Genomic DNA, 8,680 nt, shown 5'->3' on the forward strand with positions numbered 1-8,680 from the left:
ATTACTTATTTCACTCTTTTGCGATAGTTTCGCTTATACTCTCCGCGTTATCAAATTGTTTATCTATATCTCCCAATAATGATAAAACTCCATTATCACCTCATATTCGTCATGAAGACATTCATATTGTTATCCATGACGATCTCTCTATCAAATTTCGGGGACGAAATTTCTTTAACGGGTAGGTACTGTAATGACCCGAAAATTTCCGACCAAATTTAAACTTTCCGACACGATAAGCAAAATTTGTAATGTTGAGTCTAGAAAGTTTGAAATCTATATTCGGATAATCAATTACCCTTTGACCATCCTCGACGATTCACGAACCTTTCATGTATATATGAATGATTATATATGTAAATATTTAATTAATAATGTGTAAGATTAGTATAGTAAATTTTACTATCAAGTTAAAAATTTGTTGTTAAACTAATATTGTTATTATTACCTTTATTATTATTGTTAAATATTAATATTAATATTAAAATCAATATTAAGAGTATTATTATTAATTTGATATATAGATATGAGGTGTGATAAATATAATTTGTTATAGTATTATTACTAATGTTATTATTACCAATAACATTATTATTAATATTAGTAACATTATAAAATAATATTATTATTAATAATAATATTGTAGATATTATTATCAATAACATTATTATATTATTATAAAGAGTTATTATTATTTTTTTTACATTAGGAGTGTTATTATAATTATAATTAATTAATAAGTTTAAATATAAAATACAAATATATATTTTCAGATGTATATAATTATATATATATATATATATATATATATATATATATATATATATATATATATATATATATATATATATATATATATATATATATATATATATATATATATATATATATATATATATATATATATATATAAATATATATAAAACAGATTTTATGTATATATATATATATAAATATAATTAAGATTAAATATATATAAATGCAAAGAATTAAGCTATCGGTTCCAAATCACTTTCAATACTGTAGGTAATTTGATCTTCTTGTCTCTAAAATCCTGTACAATTCACGAATTCAGTCACATATCTTGCCAAAATTCGTTAACCATCCCATTCAACCTTTATTTTTTTTTTATCATTTTCTTCCTGTCTCTGAGTTTGAATGTCGATACCCACTTGACTATAAAACCAGTGAATTAACTCGACATTGTGGGAGAAGTCATTCGATTACTCAATTCCTTTATCAATTAAAATTACAACAGATTTTATTAAACAAGAACAATTAAAAACCAAAACCGTCGGTCCCTGTCTTGTAACTTTTTATCAAAACCACGAATTCAATTCAATTTTCAAAATGTATTAACGAGCTCTTGTTAGAAATCCTTTACTAAATCTTTCTGTAAAGTTTCAAGATCCAATTCCATATATCGAGTCTTAATTTTGAAGTCAAAGATTATTTTTCAAAAGTCAACGAATCAGTTCTTAGTAAAATTTGAGTTCAATTCAAGGTTTCAAGTTAAATTAGGTATTCAGAAAGCTTTTAATAACAATTTAAAACTTTTTTCATATGATAAGTTTCATCTGAAACAACCTAGATTTTGAAATTCGATTCTTGGGTTCATCCAGTTGCGACGGGTCTGTTACTGTCCCACTTCCATTCCTTTTGTTTTAATTAAATCATTTAACTAATAAGGGTTGTCTCTGCTATAGTTAAAGAATCTAAACCGTCTTGTAATTAGTTGTTTTGATGGGTAATTGTGTTAGTCGAATGATACTGGAAGATGATGAAGAACTCATAAATAAATACAGTTTATAATTATCTGTGAGGGTTTTAAAATAGAAAACGGGTAACAGCCCAATGGTTCTAGGTGTTTGTGCGTAAGCGGAAGGTCATGGGTTCGAGTCTCGTCGTGGGCAATTCTTTTTGGGTGGCCTATTAAAGGGTATAATCATTTTTTTTATTTATCTATTATTATTATTATTATTATTATAATTATTATTATAATTATTATTATAATTATTATTATTATAATTATTATTATTATTATTATTATTATTATTATTATTATTATTATTATTAACATTATTAAGTATTATTATTGAAATTATCATTATTAATAAGTTTATCATTTTTTTTAAATAATATTATTATTAAAAGTATCATTTTATTTATTTATTAAAATTATCATTTTATTATTATCATTAAAGATAACAATTTTATTAAAATTAATAATATTATTTTTACCACTAGTATTATTATTATTATTATTAGAATAAAAGTTAGTTATATAAAAATATACTTAATAAAACTATATTATATTAATTATTTATTTAATAAATATAAAATAAATATAGTTTATTTAGTTATTAATAAAATGTGCAAGTTAATAAAATAACAAATTTATAATAATATCTAAATTTGTTCGATTACTATTATATGTGTTAATATACATATAAATGATATAGGTTCGTGAATCCGAGGCCAACCTTATACTTGATCAATGATGTTATATGTATTTTTACTACAAAATACATTAGGTGAGTATATAGTCCCTTTTAAACTCTAAATATTTTGGGATGAGAACACATGCATTTTATAATTTACGTTATGAACACAAGTGATCAAAAATAAATTCTATGTTGAGTTGTACCATGGCATATTTCTTTATACTTGGTAGCTAATATTTACATGAGGAATGTAAACGTGAATCCTGTTGATAGATCTATCGGGCCTGACAACCCCAACCGGGCTGGACGACCAGTTTTCAACGGTTGCACAGTACTTCGTTTCTGTACTCTACATTTGGTACGGTGTAGCGATTATTTAAGGATATGATGCGATGATTTAAATGTTAAGTATGGTTACCAAGTGCTCAACTACTTTTACATACACTTGCGAGTGTATTATGTTTAATTATATGAAATCTTGTGGTCCATAGTTATAACGCTGTTAGCATCAAACCTATATCTCACCTACTTTATGTTGACGTTTTAAAGCATGTTATTCTCAGGTACGAATTAAGTCTTCCGCTGTGCATTTGCTCATATTAAGGACATTACTTGGAGTCGATCGTCGCAATGGAACCAAATGTTGATGACTTCGTCCAGGAGGATTAGGACGGGTTGTTAAACTTTTTTTCTGTTTACTTGTGACTTTTGGTTAGATTAAATCTAGATACAAACAAGAGTCAATCAATTCTTAGTACTCCACCAACCCCTTTAATCACATACTTAATTTCATTTTTCTGTAAATCCAAATCAAAGCAACAGATATTTTTTTTAAAAAAAACTGTCAGTTCCTCTGTTAAACTATTTTTTAGCCAAAATTCAAAATCGAATGAATTATCAAAATCTATAAACGCAGTCTTGTTAGGAATCATATGCTTGAACTATCTGTAAATTTTCATTTATTAATTTCTCTAATTGCTTATGAATTTTGGAGTCAAAGATTTAATATAAAAAGTCAAACGTTTTGATCATCAAGAAATTTGAATTTATTCCGGTGTTTTAGATTAAATTGAAAGCCCAGAAAGTTTCCTAGAACGATTTTAAACCTATTTCATTTAGAACTTATAAGCTAAAACATTCTAAAATTCGATTTTGATGTTTGAGTTTATAATGTTCTTGTCTGTGAATAAGAACAGCTCAAATTCGGATAAGATTTTAAAATCTAAAAATAAAGGGTTATTAAGGATTATGTAGTAAAACATTCTGTAAATTTTTAAGCCTCAAATTTAGATATTGATTCCTAATTTTGAAGTCAAAGTAAAAAATCTCAAAAGTCAAACTGCTGTTCTTCGATTGAATTTGAGTTATCTGTTACTATTGGAATTAAATTGATGATTTAATAAGTTTATTGAAGGATTTTAAACTTGTTTCATGTTATAACCATAAGTCAAAACAGTCTTAAATTGAAAATCACCAATTTGTGTTCTTCACGTGTTTTTTTTATAACAGACCTGATATCTGTTTTCTGTTATTATTTTTTTCTCGGTTAATCAATTTATTTCACCTTTAAAACTTTCTGTTCCAATTAAACATCCTAATTCAAATGGTTAAGATGAAGTCTAGTGGTTTTGGATTTGGTCGTGGATTATGAGAAGAAGATGAATCAGACAGAGAGTTATAATAGATAAATAAATTTAGATTGTGTGTATTTCTGAATAACAGAATGGATCAGATGGTTATTGGGTGTGCTGGTTTATCAGCTGGTCATGGGTTCAATTCTCCACCTGGGCAGCATTTTTTTTTAAAACACTCTAGGAGGTAGTCTTTCTTCTTTTATTATTATTATTATTATTGTTATTATTATTATTATTATTATTGTTAATGTTATTGTTATTTTTGGTATTGTTATTATTATTATTGTTATTATCATTATTATTATTATAACTGTTATTACTCCAAGTATTTAGAACTATTATAATTGTTATTATATTATTTTTTACAAGTATCATAATTGTTATTATTATTACTATCATAATTATAAGTATTAAATCCATTATTATTAAGTATTAATTATAATATTACTATTAAATTTAAAACTTTAATATCATTACCATGAATATGTTTAGCATTATTATCATTATGGATATAATACAAATTATTATTACTTTCGTAAATATTAGTATTAGTATTATTTTAGACGTATTATTATTATTAACAAAAGTATTATCATTAAGATTACCATTTGTCTTAAGGTTGTTGTAATTATTATTATTATTAGATATTAAGTATTAATATCAAAATTATTTTTATCATTATTATTATTAAATTATTCATTTTATTAAAAACTATTATTTTTACAACTATATTATTATTAAAAGAATCATTATTAGTAAAACTATCATTTTATCATTTTTATATTTAGATATTAATATTATTATCTTTACTTTAACAGTATTATAATTATAAATTTTTAGTATATTATCTACTATATTTTTATATGAAATAATAATAACTATAATGATAACTAAATTATCAATAGTATATAAAAATATATTAAGATATTAATAATAATAATATAAACACCTATAAGAATATAAATATTAATTTTAATACATTATATTTACATAACAATAAGTTACAATTTAATAATATATTATAGTAAATATGTATACAACTTATTTAATTACGATTATGTGTATTAATATATATACAAATTATATAGGTTCGTGAATTCGAGGCCAACCCTGCATTGTTCAATATAGTCCTATGTATTTTTACTACAAAATACAGTACTGTGAGTTTCATTATTCCTTTTTTTAAATGCTTTTGCAATATATATTTTTGGGACTGAGAATACATGCGCTGCTTTTATAACTGTTTTACGAAATAGAACAAGTACTTAAAATTACATTCTATGGTTGGATTATTAAACCGAATATGCCCCTTTTTAGTCTGGTAATCTAAGAATTAGGGAACAGACACCCTAATTGACGCGAATCCTAAAGATAGATCTATCGGGCCCAACAAGCCCCATCCAAAGTATCGGATGCTTTAGTACTTCAAAATTTATATCATGTCCGAAGGAGGATCCCGGAATGATGGGGATATTCTTATATGCATATTGTTAATGTCGGTTACCAGGTGTTTAATCCATATGAATGATATTTTTGTCTCTATGCATGGGACGTATGTTTATGAGAAATGGAAATATGAAATCTTATTGTCTATTAAAAGTATGAAATGATCATTTATGTTAAACTAATGAACTCACCAACCTTTAGGTTGACACTTTAAAGCATGTTTATTCTCAGGTACGAACGAAATCTTCCATTGTGCATTTGCTCATCTTAAAGATATTACTTGGAGTCATTCATGACATATTTCAAAAGACGTTGCATTCGAGTCGTTGAGTTCATCAAGATTATTATTAAGTCAACTATAGTTAGATATATTATGAAATGGTATGCATGCCGTCAACTTACGATGTAATGAAAGATTGTCTTATCAAAAACGAATGCAATGTTTGTAAAATGTATCATATAGAGGTCAAGTACCTCGCGATGTAATCAACTGTTGTGAATCATTTATAATCAATATGGACTTCGTCCGGATGGATTAGGACGGGTCTTCACAGCTTACCCTCTCGTCGTTGATATTTTTATAGGTTTGCATGCTTGGTGGCTCGGGTAAGCTTGGGGATTAGAGATCTTGGCTAGGTTACTTAGAAGATCTTGCTTTTGTATTCGATTAGAATTTGGGTAGCGTAGTCCCAAATCACCATGCTCGGTTTTGTTGGAAACTAAACTAGTCGGGTTGTGTATGTCCGTTTGGATAATTAACTAATGTATTAAATGTTTTAAGGTTTATTAAACCTTCTATTGTATTAAAGATGTTTATGGAAACACAATTGGGACCTAAAGTATTATTTAACGCGTATTAAAAGGAAAAAAAATTTATGGGCCGGTCTTATTACGGGTTGGGTCGTTACAAGTGGTATCAGAGCATGGTCTAAGGGATTTAGGTGACTTGAGATAGGTGCCTAGACTTAGAATTTTGTGTGTGCTTAATTTGTTGCGGGACTTGTAGGATTACGGGTCAAAATGGGCTTAGTTAGTGCCTTGTTTATAGGTTGACTAACGTTTATATTAGTAATGCGGATATTATTAATATACGATTGTGTTGTGATGATAATTCTCGCGTTTGTTTATATCGCGTAGAATTTCGTTTGTGTTGGTTATATCATCGAGCGAGGCGGTCGTTGTACTAACGAGTTGAGACGACGTGTGTGCGTAATAAGGACTTGCAAACCTTATTACGGGTGCAAATCGTGTCTAACAAGTGATGTACGACAAGTGTTGAGCAAGATGGGGCGGTGTTATGCGTGTTGTTTTATACGTTCGTGGACTAATCGTTTTGTATTCTTTAGAATGACGACGCGAAACGAGATTGAGACGAATGACGAGGAGTTTAACTCTAGAGTTGCGGCTGCCGTTGCGGAGCAAATGAGTGCGTTTCGAGAAGAAATGGATAGGAAGTATTCCGAATTTCGGGGTAGTAGTGAAATGGAGCGTTGTCTTAAGAGCTTCATGAGGACTAAACCCCCAATGTATGACGGAAAACCGGATCCTTTGATAAGCACAACTTGGATCTCGGATGTTGAAGGGTGTCTTCGTACTATTGAATGCCCTCCTGAGAAGAAGACGAGACTCGCTAATAATTTGTTACGGGGTAGGGCAAAGGATTGGTTGGATGGTAAGATTGATCTTGTCGGTGGTGAACCGTTTATGGCGTTATCATGGGAGGAGTTTAAGAAGGAATTCTTTGAGGAATTCCGAACTTCAGCCGATTTGTCGGAAATGCGTAATGAGTTGCGAAATTTGCAACAAGGTTTTATGGATTTGAATACTCTCAAGACGACCTTTATGGCGAAGGCTCGTTTTTGCCCGGAGTATTTAGGGAATGATCATTTGTTGATGCAGGATTTCTATCGAACCTTGAATGATGACTTGAAGAGTAAGATTAGCAGAGTTCAGGCGAAATCGTTTGCGAAGTTATTCGCCGCAGCTAGAGGTTTCGAGTCGTATTCACGATCGAAGGTTGGTGAACCTTCAAGTGAGAGAAGGGTTGTTTCTTATGGTGCTCCGAGTAAGAGGACTAAAGGTCCGAGTGTGAGCACGGGTGGTACGCGGACAGGTATACCGGATTCTAGTGCATCTAGATGTTACAATTGTGGCATGAGGGGTCACAAGTCTTGGGAATGTTCGGTACCAAAGGTTGATGGTATGGTGTGTTTCAATTGCCAAGAAGAAGGACATCGTAAGTCGGAATGTCCCAAGTTAGCGGGGACGGGTGCGGCAAGGAGACGTTAAGGTACGTTTCGTTTTAATAAATATGCCCTTTGATTATTTATTAAGTGCCGTTTGAATTTGAGTTGATTAAATGCCTTGTGTTGTTCATATTGTTGTTATGGGTGACATTCCTAATGGAAGTACCCAATGGTGACGTTTGATTGTCGGGCGAAGGGCGTAAGACTTGGTGCAACCAAGCATTCCTTAGTATTTGGGAAATGTTTTTACCAAGCCATGGAAATGGGTTTTGGTGTTTGGTTTTTAAGCGCGTGTTCGCTTTCGTGTTGAAGTTGATGAGCCATGAGGTTCGACGGGTGCAATGAAACCTGAGAAATCGAGTGTTGATCTCGATGTATGTTGGTAAAGGAGTCTACGTGACGCGACATTAGGTGCCTCTTTTATACCTACTAGCGTGGTGTTCGACTCCGATTGTGTTGTGGTTACATTGTACTTAGGGTACCGGAGTGAAACCCTTTGGTACATGAGTGACTAGGTGGAAATTGACAAAGTAGAGCAATTGGATGATTTCGAGGGTGTGGTTTGTGTAATCGTGGTACACTTTTTGTTCGAATTGTTTAAGGATTGATTGAAATACTTCGTGTGCTCAAGGCTGGAGCAAGCTATGGTGATGGGTCGTGTGAGCCCAATCGTTTGTAAAGTCTACCTTTGGTAGCATTGTACGGTTGTACGAGTTGTGGATATGGGACGTAGTTCCAAGTGGGGGAGTTACACTCCCGCACGAGGAAGTTTTTGTGTGAGATTTCGGATGATGCTTTTGGTAGATCCGGAAAATGTTGTCGAGACCTGGTTTTGGTCGATTTGTGGTAGATTACAATTTCGGATAAATTGTACTTATGGTTTGGATTTGAATTATCACCGAGGTGGTAA

The sequence above is a fragment of the Rutidosis leptorrhynchoides genome, chromosome 5, assembly GCF_046630445.1.
Source record: "Rutidosis leptorrhynchoides isolate AG116_Rl617_1_P2 chromosome 5, CSIRO_AGI_Rlap_v1, whole genome shotgun sequence".
In the NCBI taxonomy this organism is placed as follows: Eukaryota; Viridiplantae; Streptophyta; class Magnoliopsida; order Asterales; family Asteraceae; genus Rutidosis; species Rutidosis leptorrhynchoides.